This window comes from Canis lupus, chromosome 5 (genome assembly GCF_003254725.2).
Source record: "Canis lupus dingo isolate Sandy chromosome 5, ASM325472v2, whole genome shotgun sequence".
Taxonomy (NCBI): Eukaryota; Metazoa; Chordata; class Mammalia; order Carnivora; family Canidae; genus Canis; species Canis lupus.
The window spans coordinates 2,013,863-2,036,745 of NC_064247.1; the positions used below are offsets into that span (position 1 = coordinate 2,013,863).

At 45.5% G+C, this 22,883-nt stretch overlaps 1 protein-coding gene and 1 long non-coding RNA gene across 2 annotated transcripts in view; both read left to right on the forward strand.

Annotated features, from left to right (window-relative positions):
* Positions 1-22,883, forward strand: part of OPCML (opioid binding protein/cell adhesion molecule like) — a 1,085,315-nt gene that overhangs the window by 360,192 nt on the left and 702,240 nt on the right. The gene's annotated exons all lie outside the window — the stretch shown is intronic.
* LOC125755068 (uncharacterized) lies at positions 5,907-18,183 on the forward strand. Its single transcript, XR_007410578.1, has 3 exons — positions 5,907-6,195; positions 14,636-14,768; positions 17,459-18,183. It is a non-coding gene; the product is annotated as an uncharacterized LOC125755068 (long non-coding RNA).

Consider the following 22,883-nt stretch of genomic DNA (forward strand, 5'->3'; position numbering starts at 1 on the left):
AGCTCTGAACATACAGGAGTCTAGGTCACAGGGAGAGGCAGACCGAGACGGAGAAAGAAATGTGCGCATATGGGGGGATGGTCTAGGAGCGAGAGCGAAGGATGCCACTGGAGAGACGTGCCAGGGGTGGGTGAGACTTAAGAGCAAGGCCCCAGCGGGCACGCAGACGAGGCGCACGCGTGCTCTCCCCGCTGCCCCTCCATCTCCACACTCCGAGGTCGGGTAGTGCTACTTCATGAGGCAATCTCTCCCCAGTTCACACACTCTCGCTTTCAACTCATTTTTTTTTCTTCCTTCCCTACTTCTTGCTAAAGACTCCCCAGTCACCTCAGGAAAATCACACTTGCTCTCTTTTACTTTCATTGGTGAAGGGAAAATGCAAAAGACTAAGCATGGCTGATCCAAGTGTGAAGAGCCTCCGTGTTGCATCTACTGCAGGAAAAAAAAAAACTCAAACCCTGAATCCAGTTGGAAAATTAGACACAATGGCGGTGGTGTTCCCAGTTCCCATAGCCTCCAAAGTATAAGACGTTCCCATTAAGAGTACAGTCTAACCTGCCTCACTTCTTCTAATTAAGCATCCCAATGTCCAAGCATCAGACCCCAAAATAATAAAAAGCTATTCCTCTTATCTATATATTCACTAGGGAGCCCTTTGTTGCCTCCTACAGAAGAGCATACGATCTGGAGGCGACAGATTGAGCTCAAATTCCAGCTCCACCATTTACTAACTAGTTAACACCGAGCAATCTTTCTGGTCTTGGTTTCTTCAGCTGTACGGTGGGGATAAGAGAGCCTACCTCATTAGGTTGCTGTAAGGATTGTATTGATTAATATATTTAAACACTTAGAAGACTATTGGGCGCCAGGAAGCACCACATCAGTGCTAGCAATTACTGCTACTGTTGAGCTATGCGGAGATGCATATGATGTGGTTTCTATCCCCGATGAACTCCCAGAGAAAGAAGGCCGACTTCTTTAGTTTATTTTCACATTTTGCTTAGTGATTAGTGTAGCCGGGCCATAATGAGAGTATTTCAGCAACGTTAAGAATTAAAGCCATTTTTGTTGAGCCAGTGGAAGAGCCTGACCATCACTCGCAGCGTTGTATCTAGACAAGTGCATACTGGACTCGGACAACCAAGGTACAAGGACCTACAGGGCTCATCCTGTTGTACGTCGGGGTCTGTTCCTTTGGCCAGAGAGGAGACTCCTATGCCAGAGTGACTCTCCTTGTGGGTTTGTGAATAGGAAGAGGCTTGCTTAGCTTTCAAGCATCCCTGGCAATTTCCTGTGGAAAAGCAAGTCATCGCATAGTCATCTCCGGGAATGCTGTCTGGGAGGAGGCCTCAGGGATTCCCTCTAAGATGTGGCTGTGGAGTCATCACAACCAAAAGCGTCTATGGGGGCGGGGGCTTGGGGGGCTGGACGACGTTCTTCCCATGGAGGGGAAGGCCCTCTTTAAGGTATACATAGGATTTTGTAGTCCAGGGCAGGGGAGTGGCTGTGAGTTGTGTATCATGGAACACGGTGTGTGCCAAAAGCAGAGACCTGAGCAGGTTGCCCCACTTTTCGGATGAAGGAACTTGATTTTAAGAAGTTAGGAACGTCTCTTCAAATAAGAAGCAAATCCTGGCTGTCGGGCCACCATAGAAAAGATCAGCGTTTGGGGGAGGGACAAACAATAAGCTTACAAAGATTCTCCTTCCCCTACGTGGCTACCGTGATGGAGCAGAGGCATCCTTCCTTTCCTACAAAGGACTCTTAAAAAGAACTGTGTTTTAGCTTCTTGGTGCATGTAATTTGCTATTTGCAAACCTCTCTTACCGAGAGGTTGATTTTTCGGCATGCTCACCAGCCCCTGCTATTGCTAGAAAGTGTCATTTGCTGCTAAAATGGAAAGGGGAGGAATATGAAACGGCCCCAACATTTAGGTTCTCTTTCTCAGGCCAGAGATAGAATGTTAAGCTGCCGTGAGCCTCCCTGCAGACCAGGACACTGGCCTGTTTCATGTACTCTTGACATTCCAAGTGGGTTTACAAGAGCAGCGTGACGTGATCGTGAGGATACACCGCACTCCGCGCTAGGAGTCTGACAGATAGAAGCAATACGGCCGGCGTCGCATGAGGTCCTAGGAAGCATCGAATGGGTGCGCACCTACCTGAAGTCTCTGACATTCCTTTTCTCATCAGTCAGTTCTCCTAATTAATTAATTAATTAGTTAATTGATTAATTAATTTTTAAAAGATTTTTATTTATTTATTCATGAGAGACAGAGAGAGAGGCAGAGACACAGGCAGAGGGAGAAGTAGGCTCCATGCAGGGAGCCCGATGCGGGACTTGATCCCGGGACCCAGGGTCATGCCCTGGGCCCAAGGCAGATGCTCAACCACTGAGCCACCCACGTGCCCCTGTTCTCCCAATTTAAAACAAAACAAAACAAAAAAGCAAAGAATATCAATGTAGTTAGGAGTAAAATTGTTGGATCTATATTGTCCTTTATGGTTAAGTAAAATTCCAGAGTAATATGAACCTCGATTTTATTTATTTATTTTTATTTTTATTTTTTAAAGATTTTTATTTATTTATTCATGAGAGACACAGAGAGAGAGAGAGAGAGAGAGAGGCAGAGACACAGGCAGAGGGAGAAGCAGGCTCCCTGCAGGGAGCCCGACGTGGGACTCCATCCCGGGACCCCGGGGTCACACCCTGGGCCGAAGGCAGGCGCTAAACCGCTGAGCTACCCAGGGATCCCCTGAACCTCGATTTTAAGCAGAGTTTAAAAAATAAATGAATAAAAAAATTAAGAACACCATTTGTAGGTCTCCAAGAAGATTCCATATCTTCCCAAGAGGGTAATTGCCTTTTCTCGGCAAAATAATTGATCAAGCTTGAATTCTTAGGAAGAGCCAGGATTAGAAAAGTTTTCCAAGTGAGGTTCATCCTAATATTCTGTAAAAATATTTCTCTCTCTCTCTCTCTCTCTCTCTTTTTTTTTTTTTTTTGGAACATTTCCACAAGTACCTAAAGCTTCCTGTTGTTAAATGGGCCCTAAACCAGTGATGACAAAACCATCTTTCACGTTAATGGTACTTTTGGCCTTTTCGGTCCTGAAATTTGCAAATTCTTTTGAGGACATTGGTCATAATTGTTTCTCCAAAGCAGTCTACATTTTTAAAGGCAGGTTTCTGATAACCATTCTCTTTTGCTTAAAAATATCCTCTAAAACACCCCAAGAACATATTAACCCTCTGCAGCAAACACTCGCACATACCCACGCCCTCAGTGGCTTTCTTTAATGTACAAATAAAAGACACACACATTCCAGGTCCTTTAAAATCCAGTCGTGTCCTAAATTTCTGGGTTATTCTTCAGTGCAGCATGGCCCCACCAACCCTGTCCCTCCCTACTCTCCACCCCGACCCCTCAGATCTCCGGCTCTCCCAGACTGCAGCCCCTCTCCCTGGCAGGACCTTCCTTCCACCTCCACCCCTCGGAAGCTCATCCAACCCGCAAGGAAACCGCTCTATTTTTAGCGATGGAAGATTCTACGCTGCCATCATCACCTCCTGGCTTGCTGCTAAGGCTTCTGTATTGATCTGGAAGTTTCTGGGGCCTTTATCCCAGTCCACCTCTGCAGTGCCCACAGACTCCCCATCCTCAAGGCCATGGGGAAAGCGCCCCAGGCTTGCCCAGGGGAGGTCCTCCCACCTCCTTGGATGGTGCTGACTTAGGGTCTGGCCTTAGAGGCTTCACGCTCGCAGCCACGTGCTTCCCCCTTCCTCACATGCACAACAGTCCCAAACTCTTACCACCCTACGTGGCCTCACAAGAGACCCTCTTCACAGAGACCAGATGGGCTTTCCTGTATGCTTTATGAATTTTTCTTACTTGTCTACACCCCCGAGCATCTGCAAGTGCCAGTAATGAGTTTCTCAACGTAAGCAGAGAGACCCGTAGGTCCCCTGAATAAAGGTGGGTGAGGAGCAAACCCTCAGGATGGGTCCATGAAGGGTAATATGATATTTCTTGGTCAATATTGCTTTTTTGTCCCGCCGTGGATTTCTGCAGCTGTGGTACATGGCAAGTTTCCAGCTTGGGTAATTACATTCTGCTTGCCTCTGTTTCTCTTGTGGTTCAAAGATAACTTATTTTTCATGTCCTTGCCTCAATAAAACAAAGAAGCCTCCTTGCGGTGGTGCTATTTGCAGGGCAGCGGGGCTGAGAGAGGTGCAGAGTGGAGAAGAGAAGCACCTTGCAGTCGGGGGCACAGGCCCCACCATGCATGCCCACGGGCCCCAGGCTGCAGAGCCTCGGCCTGGCGTCCGTACTCTGGGCATATTGCTTGTTCTCTCCCGGGGTGTTGCCCGGACTCCCGAGGATAAAGCAAGCGGCCAGCTTGAGGAGGCTCGGACGTGGTAGGAAGGGGGTGAGTGGGGCATGTCCTGCAGGCGAGGAGATCCTCCTTTGGTCTGAAGTTTGCGTCTCGTCCGTACCAAGGGTTCAGCAGAGCGCACCCACGGCGGGCAGGGCGGGTCACTGTAGCAGTCCCTGTGCTCGGCCAGTGGCGGTGGCGGTGGCGGCGGGGCTTGCACAGCAGCACATCATGGGGGCAGATCAGCACCCGGGGCCACAAGCCCTTCGGGTTCCCCCCCGACGAGCAGGGCTGAGTCACACTTCAGTGTTCCTTGCAGTGGGAATGTCGTGAGGGCCAGAGGCACCCATGCAGGCTTGTGAATGACTGTCACACCTCAGTCCCGTGTGGCCCCCGAGCAGAGGAAGGCCAGCCTTAGCACGTTAGGCAACTGGCCAGCGCCATCCCTTTCAGGGCATTTTTTCCAGAAGTTTCTTGGCGGTTGTACCATTCTGTATACTCTGCTAGATTTTAAATGAACGTGAGGCTGCTGCCCAATTAAAAAAAAAAAAAGGAATCAGTAAATTTGGGAAAGAGGATTGAGCAGGAGACTGTTAGTTGAGACACAAAGAGAGGCAGATCTGGAAACAGAGGACAAACAATCCAGAAAATACAGGAAGAGCAAGTGACTACAGCTAAGGAGGAAGCTTGAGGAAGCACCTGCCGCCTGGCCCGAGCCGCGGGCCGCAGGGAGGGAAGCACCTGCTGCCGAGCCTCGTGCAGCCTCACCTGTGCCACCTTAGCGGGCAGGGACATCCCGCAGGTGACCAGGGGAGCCGCGCAATGGAAGGACCAGGGTGGCAACGCTTGGGGGACACAGTGTCCACACAGGAGCTTCTGGGCTGCTAGGACGGGACAGGGGGAGACAGCCCGGGTGGTCCCCATCCAGCCCTGGCCTCCACCTCCCCGGCCCCAGAAGCTAGGGCCCCCCACCCGGCGCCTCTCGGGTGCCCCTCCGTCCCCAGAGCCTGCTTCTCGGTTTCCTGTGCGTTTCGCTGTGTAGAGCCTGAGGTCCAGCCGCACACCTGTCTCCAGTCGAGTCTGCAGGGGGGCGTTAGGCGGGCTTCGAGGTGCCCGGGAGCGGCCGGGGCAGTGGGGGCAACGGGGGCCCGAGGGGGCAGTTAGTGGCTGGGGCGATAGCGGGCTCCCTGCCTGTTGTCCCAGCGGATGGGTTATGAGGCGCGAGCTCGCCCGCAGCTGCGGGCATCTGCTCTGATCCCCTTCAGGCTGAGCTCCGCGTTCTCCGGAGCTGAGAGGCCGCGGCAGCGATCTCACAGGGTGCGGGTGCCTATTCATTAGCGCTTGGTAAGGTGCTTTGTCCGGGGGCTGGGGGATGTCTCATGCTGAATCATTAGCAACTTGAACAGCTTCATACATATGTCTTATTGATGTGTAAAGTCATTGCAACCGAGGCTTTTTTTTTCTTGCTTGCTTGCTTTTTTTATTTTTCCCTCTGAATGAGTGAATTCGACTTTACTCCAGGTTTTGCAGAAAGCCTAAGTGACACTCCCCATGGTTCAAGGATCTTGTGGACCAGAGAGGGATGCTGTAGGGCAGGCCCCCCGGGAAGCCGGCAGTCTGGTGCAGGAGACAACGGGTAGAGAGATTTTTGAAGCGGGAGCTTGGAGCAGATGTTCTGGAGCTGCCCCTCAAGGGCAATGGAAGGGCCGCCACCGCACCGCCCAGAGGACAGCATAGAGGGACGCCTGTTGGCTGAGGGCGACCAGGAACCCTCCAGACGGAGGCCAAGGTGCGGACGCGGAGTGGCGAGCAGCCCTAAGGTAAAGGAAGGACTATGGGAAGGGAGGGATGGAGTCTCCAGAGGACGGAAGAAAGAGACAAAAATGCTTTAGCAGCTGACAGTAAGAAAATTTGGAAGCTAAAAACAAAGGAGCCAAGGCAGCTTTTCCTGGCTGGGGATGGAAAGAATAAATGGGATCAGAGTTAGAAACCAATTATCTCTGATTGCACAATCAGGACCCTGCTTCCAGCCAGGCGCTAGCCCCACCGCCACCCAGGGGCCTGGGGCCACCTGAGAATGATGTCAGATCCCAGGAACTGCTCCATCCTATTTCCTTAAGCCTGGATTAGCACTAGGCGACATTTGGGGGCCATGCCTCCTGAGTTCTAACAAAGCAGAGAATTTCCTGGCAGTTCTCACAACTACTTTGTTGGCAGATTTTCTATTTCTGAGTCGTTAGCCACCAAACAATCCAAAATAAATGTTCTGATTTCCCTGACTTTTTGTCCTAAGCCCTCAGAGCCTCCTCAGAGGTGCGGTACAGCGGTCCCTTAAACAACACAGTTTTGAAATGCGCAGGCTCACTTATAAGCGGGTCTTTTACGGTACTACAAATGTATTTTCTCTTCCTTATGATTTTCTTTTTCTTTTTCTTTTTTTTTAAGATTTTATTTTTAAGTAATTTCACACCCAGTGTGGGGCTCAAGCCCTGAGATCAAGATCATGCTCCACTGCACTGACTAAGCCAGCCAGGCGCTCCTTCCTTAGGATTTTCTTAATAGCGTTTCTTTTCTCTAACTGGCTTTATGGCAAAAAAAAAAAAAAAAAAAAATATATATATATATATATATATATATATATATATGGTATATAATACATATACAAAATGTCCCGATCGACTGTCTATGTTATCAGAAAGGCTTCTGGTCAATAGCAGATTATTGGGGACGTCAAAAGTTATGCGCAAAGTTTCGACTACACGGAGGGTCCTTGCGCCCAACCCTCATGTTGCTCAAGGGTCAACTATGCTTTGTGCTGGCCCTAAAGCCACTGGCCCCACTCCCTCATATCCTTGACCTACTGAGGACCCCGGAGTCTGATTGCATTGGGCCATGTTTCCTTCCTCCCCAGTCCCATCCCAGCACATGTAGCCTAGTGTAAAATCCACAGACTTGCTTCATGGTCTGTTTGCTGTTTGTTTGTTGGTGGTAGTTTTTAACAGTTTTATTGAGGGGCACCTGGGTGGCACAGTCGGTTCAGCAGCTGACTCTTGGTTTCTGCCTGGGTTATGATCTCAGGGTCCTGGGATGGAGCCCCACCTTGGGCTCCTCGCTCTGTGGAGAGTCTGCTCAAAGATTCTCTCTCTCCCTCTCCCTCTGCCCCTCTCCCCTGCATGTGCTCTCCCCCTCTCTCTCTAAAGTGAATAAATAAATCTTTTAAAAGTGAATAAATAAATCTTTAAAAAACAGTTTTAGGGATGCCTGGGTGGCTTCCGCTCAGGGCATGATCCTGGGATCCAGGGATCGGATCCCACATCGGGCTCCCCGCATGGAGCCTGCTTCTCCCTCTGCCTGTGTCTCTGCCTCTCTCTGTGTGTCTCTCGTGTATAAATAAATAAAATCTTTAATAAATAAATAAGTTTTATTGAGATTATAATTGACATACAAGAAACATGTATATATTAAAAAGTACAATTTGATTAGCTACAGCAAATATATATATACATATCCATGAAACCATCACCATCAAGATGATGCCCTCAGAGACCCCACAACTTTAGTCATTTCCTTTGTAACCCCCTTCTCCCCCCTAGAGACCCCTGATCACACTAAATTAGTTTACATTTTCAATATGTTAAAATATTTCATTTAGTTTAATAGATGGAATTGTGGAGCACGTATACTTTTTTTTGTCTTTGGTGCAAAAAAGGTGATTTTATTAAAGCACGGGGACAGGACCCGAGGGCAGGAAGAGCTGCACCTGGTCCTGAGGAGCGGCTGATTATATACTTTGAAGTGGGGAGGGGGTTAGGGATAACGTGAGTCTCTAAGGAATTTGGAAGCAAGGTTCCCAGGACCTTGAGGGGTTTCTGTTGTTGGGAAAAGGTCATTTATTACCATCTAATAAGACCTGAGTCACGAGACCCTTCAGAGGTGCATCGGTGGGCCATGTGCTAGGAGGATGATGGCCAACACCGATCTTGGGGGGTTAGAGATAAAGGAAGTTTCCAAAGGAATTTTATATGCTAAAGTAGACTCCCAGGTGGGGGGCAGGGGAGGGGGCAGGCAAGGATTGCCTTCTGCCCCCAACAAAGTATGGACATCGAGGCAGTGGAGCTCCTAGAGGAAGGTCCCTCTGTCTGTTTCAGGGACTTGTCAACGGGCGAGTAATAAGGAAATTTAACAATTTCTCCTCTGCCTTTGTTTCCCACATCACTTGTTCATGCTAGGTCTAACATTTCCACACACATTGTAAAATCAGTTTGTCGGTTTCTAATAAAAAAAAAAAAAAACGAACCATCTGCTGGGATTTTCATTGGAAATGCATGGAATTTATAAAACAATTTGGGGTGAATTGGCATCTTCGATTACTGTTAGTGTTAGGCTTATCTCATAAATTGACTTGGGAAATATTCTCTCTTTTTCTAATTTCTGAAAGAATTTGTGACGCATTGGTATTATTTCTTTGTCCAGTATTTGATAGAATTTACCATTGAAGTAATCTGGGACTGGAATTTTCTTTGTGGAGAGATCTTTTTTTTTTTTTTTTTGTGGAGAGATCTTTGACTACAATTTTAATTTCCATAATAGATAAAATAGTATTCAAGTTACCTATTCATGAATGACTTACTGCAGTTTGCCTCTTTTAAATATTTTTTCAAGTTGTCAGATTTATTAATACTTGTTTTTTTTTAAATATTTTTTCTTTATTTATTTATGATAGTCACACAGAGAGAGAGAGAGAGAGAGGCAGAGACACAGGCAGAGGGAGAAGCAGGCTCCATGCACCGGGAGCCCGACGTGGGATTCGATCCTGGGTCTCCAGGATCGCGCCCTGGGCCAAAGGCAGGCGCCAAACCGCTGCGCCACCCACGGATCCCAGCGCCACCCAGGGATCCCTATTAATACTTATTATATTAAAACTTGTGAATAATATGCCCTTACTATCTTTTAAGTCTCTGTAGAAACTGTAGTGATGTCACTTCTTATGATTTGTGTTGTCTCTCTCTCTCCTGTTATTCTCTGATCGATTGGAATTTGGTCCAATCTTGCTTTCAAAATGTGTTAGGCTGAACGGGAGTCATGCGCCCTCTGCGGGTAATTTCTTCCTATTACTGAAGATGGTTCTGTGTGCTCTACGCAAAGTCCTGGGAATCCTGTGCTTTTCCAGTCTGTGCTGCTACTGCTAATCACTTTGAGTAATCTTTTTCCTAGCCTTGGGTGTACTCAGTGAGGAACTTGGGGGGACCTCTTTGAAGGTCTTTGAAATCCCTCTCTCCTCTCCAGCACTCTGTTCTGCAAACTTTAGCCACTTTGGTCTCCCCAGAATCTCAACGTAGTCTCTTCATGTCAGAGACATCTCAAGGCTCCAGCTATTTCCATAGCCTGCATACCCTTCTAAGTCCCTGTGGGGGTTACTTTATTTTCGATCTCCCATGGATCAGTGTCTCTTACTGCCTGATGTTCAGGGTCTTGGAAATCATTGTTTCATATCTGTGTTTTGGTTGTTTCAGTCAGGAGGGAAAAACTGGTCCCTGTTACTCCCATGTGGCTGGAAGCAGAGCCCTTTGATACAGAGAAGACTTCCCAGGGCCCTTGAGAGAAAGAGGGCTGCACCTTTTCATTCTGGCTGGCATTGCTTTTGCACCCTCTTGGCCCTCAGGATGGCCCTCCCTCTCCTAGGGTCCCCGAAAAGCTGTTTCCAAAAATGCAGATTCTCTAAGGAGCTCTGCTGATAGACGTTCCCCACCCTGGAGTTTGTAGTCAGTCAGCAAAAAGCCCCCCACCCATGGGAAGCCTGCCTTGAAGCCTGAGCTGTGGTGAGGCTCTTCCTCTGATTTACTTTTCTGAGATACCTCCGGTGGTTCTTTTCACTGCCAGGGATTACTCCATTTAAAAGTCAGAGCCTTCCCCTCCACAGGGGGGAAAACCTCATTTTGTGGAGCAAAGAGTTTAGTTTAGAGAACTATACATTAAAAAAAATTGACTTTAAAAGGAACAAAAGGAACCATTCTCCAAGGATTATGTCCCTCCCCTTTTCTCTCTTCTATTTTTTACATTTGAAAGGGTTGGGTAGGCTGAGAACCTACCTGCCAGATCCTTTCAGCTGATTCTGCAAAGCCAGAGTGGGCTGTGTGTAAAAGCTGCAATAAATCTGGATTCCACCTCCAGAGGGGTGTCTGGAGAATCCATTGTGCACAAGTTGGGGGGGTGCCAGTTGGCATTCTTCATTAATTCCTTCCTTCTGTTAATTTGTGCTGTGCCTTTACATGCGCCAGCCACGGTGAGATACTGGAGATAAATGAATGGGAAAGTCCAGTGTAAAGGGAAATGTAAGGAATTGTGGCACAAAGGAAGGGTTTATGGAGTTGTTGGGAAAATTCAAGCCGAGTTACTCTTGCTGTGTGAATATGGACTGATGGTCATTTACACTGTAGAACCAGCGTGTCCTAAACATCACAGTGTCTTCAGGTATGGAGCAAGGCACATGGTCACCCCTCTCCCTTGGCTGACTCCACCTGTCTCTGAGGACTGTCTGGAAGCTTCTTCTGTCTCTTATGTCTAGCTTAGGTGCCTGTCCTTGATGCTTGCAGAGACCCTTATATTTCCTTTGTAGGAAAATACACTTTAATGTTTCCCTATTCATTTTCCCCCCAAATAAATTATAAGCTTCAGGAAGCAGCAATTTGTCTAGTTCATAGCTGTAGCCCCACTGCTAGCACAGGTCTGTGCACATGGCAGATAGTTGGTAAATATTCCTTGAATAAATGAGTGTTGACTCATTTTCTCCCCTTCAAGTGAATCTATGAGATAGGAGGAGGACCTGTAATTATCATCACTTGACAGATATGCAAACGAGGCCCAAAATAGTTGGGTCTTAAAACCTTAGAATAATAACATTTCAAATTCCTGAGGATCTTGAAGAATGTTCACCCCAGGCCATGGCAAGACCCCTTTGAACTTAGAGGTACAAGATGATGAATCAAAAGAGAGAAAGGAGCCACATGTAAGGACAGCTCAGGGTCACCCTTCCTTTCTAGTTTCACAGATATTACCATATTCATTTGAAAGTTTGAAGACGGGAAAAGGGAACATGCCACTAGAGTCGGAAGTACAGTGGAAACATAGAAGCCGCCCCAAAGCACTAATCCGGGCACTTTTTCAGAGCACTGACTTCAAAAGAACCACATCTTTCCTCACCGGCCACTCTTCCAGGTGCTCTCTTTTCTGATTTTGCATCTTTTCCATCCCTACCCTTCTGTCAACCTCCTGCATGCGCATGCCCAGGGTGCAGAAATCCAGAAGGGAGCTGGCGTCCGGTCCCAGTTCCCCCACTTGGTTGGGTAGCAGCGAACAATTTACTCACCCTCCCTCAGCCTCATTGTTCTCCACAGAGAAATTATAAGAACATGGGGAAGAAGGAGAAGTGGCACCTTCAGGAGAGTGGCTGTCTCTGTAAGATCAGGGGGTGAGTGAGATTCAAAGGAGATTTCAACCCCATCTGTAAGATTTTTTCATTCTTAAAAAATTATGAGATCAAAGTGGCAAAATGTAATACTTCTTATTTTTCCTTGGTGGGTACGTGGGTATTTGTCCATCGTCCTCTGTGTTTTCTGTATGTAGTTCACATAAAATCATTAAGGGGGTGGCAATAGGATGATAATATAAGTATCTTGTGGAGTATGGGGGGAAATTAGGGATTCTGTATGTAAAACATGAATACATAGCTGACACAGCGAAGGTGGGTGGTAAGGGAGAGAGAGAGAGAGTTACAGAGGTCAGGGAGGTAGAACTCGAACATAGACACTGGGAATGGCCTTGATCCATTAACCACAGATTAATCCAGGGAAGGGATTATTTTGTTTATGGAAAACAAATCTGTCATGGATTTAAAAAATATATAGTGTTTATATATCAATGTTGTTCAGGGGTGAGCCCTTAGACCCCCTGGAGTTAGCTACTCCCTATATGCATCCTTCACATCAAGAAAGGAGCTGCTCCCCGACTGTACTCCTAGTAACCATGAATACAACCAACGGGTGCATCCCCAGTGGTTGCACCTTCCAGTTGAAGAGGTTGCTTAGACAACAGAGAACTCAGAGCATTGGGCCCTTTTGTTCTTATTTGTGTCAACTCCCAGCCTACAGCCCACTGACCAGAACATGCTGATGTGCACAGGTGTGAAATGGCCTTCGCTGGGTGCCCTCAGGGAAGACCTTGCTCCTTCTGATCTCTCCTGTCTCCTGCAAAAGGCTAGATCAAAAGGAATGAGTAAGGATTACTCAGGTTTCCATGCTAGTTTGGAACAGACCTCAGGCAAAGTTACTGTTTGCAAGGAGATGTCAGGGAGGAAGGTGATGGGAAAGATAGAGGTGCGGAGAGTATTTTAGGGTCCCACATGGGAAGGGTTCCTCAGAGGTACACGAGCTCTTCAGGGCTGCAGGGGTGGGGCCGGTGGACACTGAAGATGACAGCTCAGTTTCAACACCACCACGCTGCCTGCTGGGCCCTGCGGTGGGGCTCTGTGATTGGAACGGGAACCTTTGGCCTCTGGGGATGCTCAGCAAATGTCAGGCTTTAATGAGATTTCCCACTCTGTCGAGGGGCTCTTGTGAAGTGTGTGCCACTCACAGCAAGTCACCAAGCCGGAGGTTACATCGACCTGCCACTCTGGGAAAGGTCCACTGAACCTGTGATGAAGCAGATAAGCCATAGAGAGGGGCCCAGGGCCCCTGGGCAGAGATGTCCAGGACTCTATGCTTCCATCTTAGGCTGTCCCTGAGTCTGCTGAATGCTTTGCACGGAGCCCAGGGATGGGGAACTCTGGGGCAGAGAGAACGGAGAAATGTCACACGGCTTTGCCTCCTACCTTCAAGAAATGCTGTACTTTAAGATAATCAGAGAATGCATGCACTTCCTTAGCATGTATTTTTTATTCCTTGAGGGCATGACTTAAGTTCTGGGGAGAAACGGACCAATTCTCCCTCTCACTGGCACTCTTCTGCATTTTCTTCCCTCTGAGACCGGTAAGCCTTTGGGCTACCCACCTGCAGAAGGGAGATAAGACCCTCTCTGTGCCTCAAAGGCGTGCTAGCCCCTGCTCCATCACTGTGGAGGGACAGCAGCCACACTGAGGAGCTCCAGCCTGAACGGCGTGTGCTTGCATTGAGAGCTTCTCTGCTTTCCTCTGGCAAAGACCACTCAGCGTACTCCATGTCCTCCCTCCAGATTTGTTTTCTGAAGCCTTAGATGAGGTAGCAAGGTTGATATCAATGATGTTAGTACTTAAGATAATAATAATAATGCATTAATTAAAACCCCACAACCCCCGAAATCACCAGGGTGCTGACTCCAAATGAAAAACCACAGAGAGAAACAGGAAGGATGCTACTTCGGTCGAGGTGACCTTTTGGCATATGGTGACTCAGGGGTTGGGTGCATTGGTTTTTAAAGAACTCTCTAAGAACCCATCCATCTGGACCCCTGTGCTGCTCCTCCAAGCATGCAGAGCTGACCAGATGGCCCTTGATAAAGCAGCTACGGGAGAGGGAGGCAGGGAACCCATCCAGAAGAGCTTGTCATTCTCAAGGCATGCTGTCCTTGGCTCAGGCATATCCCTTGTTTAAATCTTAAAAGCCAAAATATAAATAAAATAAAAATAAATTTTAAAAATACATCTTAAAAGCAAAGGTTGTGTGTTTGCTTGTTTGTTTTGCTCGTATATGTTGTCATTTCCGCCAGGGCAAACAATAAAAAGACTGCCCAGGAAATACACATCTGAGTAAAACACAATCAGATCCTAAAAAAACAAGGATATGGTCTCCAGCATGAGAATTTTTCCACTCAGGGCTTCTGTTTAATATGCATGATCTTTTCAAAATAGTTTAAGCCTGTGAAATACAAGGGCAATACAAGGGCGAGAATTAGCTGTCACCTAAACGGGCTAGCTGATCCAAAACCATATAATCAATAATGTCTGGAATTGAGGGAATTTTCTTACCGAGTGATGTCATAGGTGACGGTTCTTCACACCCATGTCCTTGGGGTTGGTTGTCATGGTGCATATACTGGTTTGAGAGGGAATTGATTCTATGGATTGAAATATTTTTTTCCAGGTGACTTCTTAGGGAGAAGACATAGAGAAACATAATTTTTGCTCTAAGAAGCCTCTGATAAAACTGTAGAACATCTTCTTCACAGCATTTTAGACACACTTTGGTAGTAATTTACAAATGAAAAGATGCTTTAAATACCTTATAGGGAAGAAAGCAGCTGGAGAAGGGAAGAATTACATGCTGGTCCTTGGATAAAATGCCGTGGTAGCGTCAGTGAGCCTTTTGCCAAACTGTTATTGAGAAAGACACTATAGGCTCCAACGTACCTTTGGAAGCAGGTATGTTGAATGGCCTAGCTGGGCTTCTTCCAAGTGTGATTGAGGTGCATGCCCAAATCACCTGAAAACTGGTCAGGTGACCAGCTAGCGGGGTGAATCAAGGCTGAGATGATGGAGAAAAGGGGAAAAGTGGGAGGAGGGCAAGTATATGTTGACTCAAAGATCCCTGGGTGATTCTAATGTGCTCTCTGCACATCCCACCTGTACTCTGAGGAACTACCATCGAATTATGCTAAATGCACAGGCATGTGATAAACCTAGTAAGTCAATAAGAATAAGAAGCTTCCTGCCCAGAAATGTAGGAGGAACTCAGTTTAAATACTTTGGAAGTGAATCAGAAGTCAGGGCACCTATTGTTTAGTACCATATTCTTAATAACCAGCAGGATGATGTTGCAAAAACCCATTTCAAGGAAACTGAAGTCCCAGGAGGATTCCCCACTCCTTCATCTGCTACCTCTCAAGGTCAGGCACCCAGTTAGCCGAACTGGAACTAGAGCTCAGGATGCTCCAGCTCCATTAACGCTTCTACGATGACCACCATACATGCTCTTTTCAAAAGTGCATTGCAATGAGCAGGAGACCACCCTGTAATCCATAAGGATTATTTCTGTCATTAACAGGAGTAGTAGGTTTGCTATTCCCAAATTGCTTTCACAAATGTTATACTGATAAATATGAGGATTTAAGGAACCTTGACACTATGGATCTTCGAATAAGCGTTTGAGCAGGCCTATTTCAAGAAACACAACACCCAGGTTAAGTCCAAAGTCATGAACGAACGGCCTGAGCGAGGCCCAGAGCTGTCACTTCTTAGGGTGCCACAGGATTGTTGACGCACCTCCCCTGGTTTCCCACTGAAGTCTGCATCCCCCAGGACAGCACCCACCGCCCTCCCCTCCAGCCCTGCCTACCTGCCCAGCTCACCTCCCCACTGCCCTCACTGCCCCTGCGCACCTCGTGTGATGTGTGAGGTGAAGGTGGACTCAGCTTCTCCCGCCTGACTCCTGGCCCTTGAGCAAGCTGTTCCTCTCCTTCTCTGTGTCTGCGGGCAAATTCCTCCCCATTTGCGATCCAACACCATTGCTTGCTTACATTTTCCTCCCCTCCCATCCTTGGTGTGAATTCCATCTTAGAAAGTGTCCTGCAGGATTCTATCTATACTTTTAACGTGCCCTATGGTATTTTGAGCTCTATCTGTTTCCAGGTTCACATGAGTTTCTCACATATGTTCAAGTATATTACTGACCTGGCCATTCTGATGCTTCATGCTGGGCTTGGTACCGAGAAGTACTTGGTGCAGCTTTGCTGAAGGAACATTCGAGTGAAGGGGTGATTGGCCACTCAGGAGTTCTTGGCATAGTTTCCTGCAGATCGGGGCAAAGGGCCAGTCCGGCATAGTATACAATTGCAAATGTTTCTTTAAGGGGAAACAGATACAGAGATTTTGACCCCTGGCAGCTGAGTATAGGAATATGGATTTCCAAGGAGAGGCCATACCTGAGCCACCTGCGCCTCTTCTCTGGTGGTCTCCTGTCCAGTTCGTTCATCTCAGGCTTGGCTGGAGTGACGATCCAGCCCAGTGCCCGGGGCATAATGGTGTGAGGTGTCTGAGTTGATCCCGATAAAAACTCGCCAAGCCATGGCATAGTGTGATATTTATATGCCCAGTTGGCCTCTAAAAAAGTGATTATCTAAAGGAAGGAATTGCTTAGAGCCTCACACTGAATTCCAGTCTTCCTCTGGCCTTCGGGGCTAACATTGCTAATCGGTGCCAAATTACCGCTATTTTAATACTTGAATTAAAAACAAGACCAGCCATTTGCTCAGTGGGAGGTCTTACTGGACCATATCCATGCCTGGGGTCTGTGCAGAAGGGCACTTTGCTATTTTCCTGGTTGCCAGAGAGCACTTTGTGGAGAGAAGAGGCAAAGCCAGGAAGACTGCCAGCTAGCTGCCTGCTTCCCCCCACCTCGTCTCTCCAGCAGCAGACCCTGCTTGCTCAGGCGAGTAGGAGTTCCATGCACAGATACTGTGAGTGGAATGGAGATGAAGAATTGTATTTTTGATATGATAAAATTACATTTTATGTGAGAAGAGATTTTCTCGTGAAGACAGATGGTCATGAAGGCAGCCTCTAGGAGGCCACTTCTCCACCTTGCATCCCCCTTGCTTTTCATGCCTTTGTGATTCTTGCTACTGAGCTCGTCTCTCTTCATTCCGTCTCTTTGACCAAAAGATGATATAAAGGGAAACCCTTTCAATCTCCTTTCCGGTTCCCTGTCCACTTTAATCAGGGCCATTGGGTAAACATCATGAAAGGAAAGCCCCCCCTGATGCTGATAAACACTCTAGTTTATTACTCTCGCTATTAAGCAAATTAAATGTCATTAGTCCAGCACTGGGCCCCGAGCTCTGAAAGGATAAACTTTCCTTCAGAAAGGCCTCTCGACAGCTTTGATGGTGTGAGCACAGCCCAGGACATAGACATGTCTCAGGTATGTCAGATGTAGTCTCCCAAAGAATGAAGCATCTAATCTATGGAGACAGATGCCTCACCACCATGTAGAGAGACATATTCAAAGGCAGTTAGTGTAGTTCAGGATTTTGCCTGTGTTACAGTTAGTTAACAGGGGAGTTGGGACTCACACTGTAACATGTCTTGGTTTTTGGTTTTTGTTTTCTCCCGAGGACTGTTTTTACCTGCTGGAGAAACCGTGTGCCCTTATAGGCTTGAGTAGAAAACAAAGGCTGTTATTTGATGATCCTTCCACCTCCAGTTCTCCAAGGACAGGGGGTCTTAGCACCAATTCTCTCCTGGAAATACCTGTTTTCATATTACTGAAGACTTGACTTGAGAAGGTCCTGGAGAATGTTCCAGTGATGCTCTTACAATCCATTGGTATTGCTATTATTGCAACCACTCAGGCGTTAGAGCATAGTCTGCTTGTGATCTACGTGATTTCTCCAGCTTCATCTTCCATTACAGGTGTGCCTTACTTTCATTTTTATCTTCTGCAGTTAATAATAGTCGCTTTTTACTTTGAAAGTGATTATCAGACTGGTCACTCTGAGCCCCAAGACAAGGTAAATGCCAACAAACTAGGTATAAAATTAGGTTCTCACCTGAACAATTGTCTGGTTAAACAACTTCTCATGTGAGCATATCATCAAAAAGCAATCTGTGTTAGAAATAGGTGTAGGGAGGAAGGGAGGCAGGGAGGAAGAAATGGAAGGAGAGAAGGAGTCATAGAGGGAGAGGGGAAGAAAAAGGAAAAACATAAAAAGAGAGGTGATGAACAGCTGCAATGGGATACTAAGCTAGAGAAATTGCTTAGATCAGAAGCAGACTATGTTCTAATTTTTAGAAGGAGAAGAAAGAAAGAAGAAAGAAAGAAGAGAAGAAAGAAAGAAAGAAAGAAAGAAAGAAAGAAAGAGAAGAAAGAAAGAAAGAGAAGAAAGAAAGAAAGAAAAGAAAGAAAGAAAGAAGAAAGAAAGAAAGAAAGAAAGAAAGAAAGAAAAAGAAAGAAAGAAAGAAAGAAAGAAAAAAGAAAAAAAAACAGGGAGAGAGAAAGACAGGGCCTGCCATCTGTGATAGGGCCAATTCTCTTTGGTCCTTGAGATCCCAACAGTCAATAATTGTCTTTCAAAAGTCTGTGGGAATCCTGTAGGACCATGGTTAATGATAAAGATCAGTGAAAGCTCTGATTCATCACAGGCTCTTTTTAAAAGTAGCCAAAACTCTAAAACTTTTAAGTTAATGAGATATATGAGGTGGGGAAAAATCTATACAGTCTACTCAGGAGTAGTCTAAACTCCTTGCTGTTGTGGATGGATCCAGGGCTGAGGAAAAGGTTCTATAAAATGAGTCTAGAACATTTTCATGTACCACAACATAAAGAAATGCTCAAAGAACAATTGGAACATTTAAAAGGACACAAGAGGCAATTGGAGCAAAAAACCCAAAACAGAACAAACTCCCAAATGGTGTTTACTAGATTATAACATAAATAAAAGATTTTAATCCACTGGATAAAACAGAATCAAAGAATCTGTATGGATTTAAATAGAGGGATGAGTGCATGCATGCATGAGTGAATGAATGAGAACTATCTTTCTGGCAGTATAATTCCAACTCATCATGCAGAATAAAAGAAGAAATTAGAACAGCACCATTTGCAACATCCACAGAAATAATTGATACAGGTAGTAATCAACAGTGGTACTAAAACTAGCAGATGAAAGTTTGATGAGGAACAAGATACGGATATAGTTTTAAAGCATCCTCCCAGAATTACTTATAATTTACTTATAATTTAAGAAAAAGAACACTCATCCGACATAATAGAAGCCTGCCAGACACAACCCTTACCAAGTAATCAGAACGTTATTACCAGGAAGGGGTCGGACCTGTCTCACATAGCTTCATAATGAGAGGCATTAAGAAGAAAATGCTATTACTTCGTGTGTTCCTGTCAAAAATATATAACCGGGATCTAAAATGAGAAAATATGCAGCACACCTACATTCGGGACAATTCCAAAAGTTTCCTGGCCAGCATGTTCAAAACTGGGAAGGTTTGAAAGAAGGAAAGTTTGCAGAACGGTTCCAGACCACAGCAGATTACAGACACTGGACAGTTGGATGTTATGCATCTTTTCAGACTGGCTTCTGGACCAGGAGGAGAGAAAACGGAGAACACGGATTAAAATTTGTGTATAAAGGATGCATTAGATATAGAACTGTGTTAATGCTCAAATTCCCTGATTTTGAAACTTGTGCTAAGGTTATGTAAAGAACATTCTGAATTTTAAGAAATAAACACAAGTATTTCAGGGACAAATGGGTGTGATGGCTCAAATGTATGGTCTATTGTCAATAAAAATGTAAGAAAGCAAACATGTGAGCACAAATACTAAAGAAAATTAGGCAAAATCTCAACTGGTGAATCGGGGCAAACATATGAGAGATTTTGTGATTTTTTTTCTCTAAATTCAAAATTATATAAACATACACTTAGAAAAATAATTTGCAGGCCCCGCTGCAAGGCAGGCAAGCGTGCAACTGCCCTCCCAGCCCTGTAACCTGGCCGGCAATGTGCTTCCATGCAATGTGCTTCCATGCGCGTAGACCAATTCACCCTTTGTGAATAGTGTCAGGACGGTAAGGACCCACATCGGGGGGCCTCAGAACTGGAGTGTAGACTGAAGAGCTGCAAACAAGGAAGTGACTGGTATGCAGGCAAATGTCAGCGTCAGCTTGTGCTATTATGTTCTTCAACCTCCCACTCGGCCATATACAAATAATTTGTAAACCGAATTTAACTGGGGCCCTACACGATCTGGCCTTTGCAGAGTGTCAAGTCAAAGGCATAGAATACCGACAGAAAAAAAGCAGAACTGAAAGCAATTTCAAGTTTCATTCGGTTTTAAGAAAACATGAAAAGGGAGGGAGTGTCTTTTGAACGTACAACAAAACACCTTAAGCATCCTTGACCCCTAACCACCACTCTCTCTGCAACTCCCAATCGAGGCTTTGAGGCTCTTAAGTCAGCCTCCTTATTCTTCATCCAACAAGTGTTTACTTAGCACCTTTTTTTTTTTTTTTTTTTTTTTGCAAAGTTTGATTCCTTGCCATGGAGGTACAGTAGCGAAAGAAATAGAAATAGATATAATTTTCTGTCTTTGCGGATTTGGCGTCTGATAAAAAGACAGGCAGTAGGTAGTGATAAGGAAGACCATGTATTACCGAGAATTAAATGAGGAACTGTTGCAAGTTTTGAACATGCTCTGGCTTAGACCTCTAAGATATCTCTCTGGCTGTGGGTAAAGAACAGGCTTCAAGGCGATGGAAGAGGGGAACAGGAGACCAGGGTTTGGTCCGGTATGCTAGCAGTGAAGCTAACGTGATGATAGGGGTCTGGGTCTTGAAGGTGGAGCTTGCAGTATTTGGCAGGATAGGGAATGGGATGTGAAAAGTCGTCCGAATGACCACAAGGTTTTGGCCTTTGCAACTGGAAAGATGCTATTAGCACTTCCGGAGGCTGGGAAGATAGTGAGAGGAACGTGCTGGGAGACGCTCAGAGTTCATCCTGGGCCCCTCCTAGATAGACACACACACTGAGAAAGCGGCTCAGGGGCGTAGTTGGTGCTGGAGGTGTCACTGTGTGCATAAGCACGATAAGTCTGTCACATAAGCTTTTTGTGAACAAGATGATAAAGCGGGGGGAATCCTTTAACAACGGTAAATATCAGGAATTCTTTTTTAAAAATCTTATGCTTATGTCCCATTTCTGATGAAGACAGACAGAAGCTTATATAGACACTGATGTGTATCATGGCCTCTTCCCAAGCATGGTCCACAATCCCACAAAGATCAAAATTTGGTCTAAATGCTCACCCTGGTTTTTATAAAAATGAGTCTTTCAGTAAGGGACAATGCGTTTAGTTTTATGCTAATGAGGAAAGAATCCAATTTGTGCTTGAAGCTCAGAAGTCAGAGCACTGAACTGGATAATAAAAATGAGCTGCCTTCTTCACGCTCTTGGGGAGAGAGGCATAAAGGCTTCCTTATCTATGGAGGGGCAACTAAGAAAAATCCTAAAATTTCTTTAGGACTGGTTTATTCTTCAGGCCTTAGTCATTAGTAAAATTGCCTTATCCTTTCACAGAACAGGAAATCAGTTAGCTCTTGCCAGCATTTGGCTTCAGCGTCAAGTTTCCTGCTTCTTCTTGAGCTATGTTTCCATTCTATTGTGAAAAGAGCAGTGGACTTTGAATCAGAAAATCTAGGTGTATGTCTGTCTAGCTCTGTGTGACCTCTGAGCATTAGTTTCCTGGGTACGATAAAATCTGACGTACGTATCCCTTAATGGTTTGGAAAGAATTGAATACTTCTCCATGCATGAAACTAGTATAAGAATGAAAGCAATTCTGGTATTTTTCTCTTCTTCTTCCTTGTTGCTCCCTCTCTTGTTCAAGTTTCAAGATCCTCAGGCCTGAAACCGTGCTCTAGGGAAATAAAAGAGAGAGCGACCACTTTGATTGATTTGGAAGTGTTTTGTTTTGTATTAATGAATTGCATTTCTGAAAAATCTCCATTCCCCTTAAAGAGTAATTCAAAAAGACAAAACCAAACCATGGAAAAATGGCAAAACAGATAACAAAATAAAGCAAAGGGAAAGAGCTGGAAAAATAATTGTTTTATACCCATGCAGTTTAGCTCTGAGCATATAGAGTAAAAAAGCCTTTGTTTCCACGTGGTGACAGAGAGAAGACTCACCACTGTCATTGGACTTTCGATAAGGCATTTAAAAATACATTTGGTTTATTTTCAAGTTAGCTGAGAGAGCTAGAAGGTGGAAGGGGCACATATATACCGTAATTGCAGATCCATCACAGGTGGGAATTATAAATACCAGGAACTGCCCAGATCTGGGTGGAGCGAGGGACAACATACGTCTCAGCGTCTTCCTTCGGAGGCTGCTGGCTGAGCAGACCTAGTGACATCCCCCAAAGGGCAGGAGGGTGACCATCTCTTCTTGAATCTTGTGTAATAAATGAGCTCCTAAGCGTCCTTTCACTGGCTTGCGCCAGGCTCACAGAGATCCTTACACTTCTCCTGACTCTATTTCACAGACAGGGATGCAGATGCTACTGAAGAGAAAGATGCAATTTATCTCTCCCTCAGCCAAGACTTGCTAAACCTGGGGACGTGGACCTATCCAAAAAATATGAGGCAAATATCTGTTGTCTCAGGTCTGCTATTAGGACACTTGTCATTCTAAAAAAAAAAATCCAATGTCATTTTTTTCCTCTGAAAAAATAAAAAATGTAAAGGGCAGCTCTTTTTACCCATGTCCAGAAAATTGTTTGAAGATATCCTGATATGGGGAAAAACAAGATTAATCTAGATGTACTTTTTATTAATTACTTCTTAACTTTCTGTTATACATTCAGTATCATAGTAACTGATTTTTAAGATCGACATTCATTTTTATGTATTTATATTCGACTAGGACTTCCAAGATATGTTGTTTCTTTTAACAACTTATTTTTCTTTTTTGACCAAAAGTAAATAAACTTGAACTTCGAAAAGTCTGAGTCCTATTCAAAAT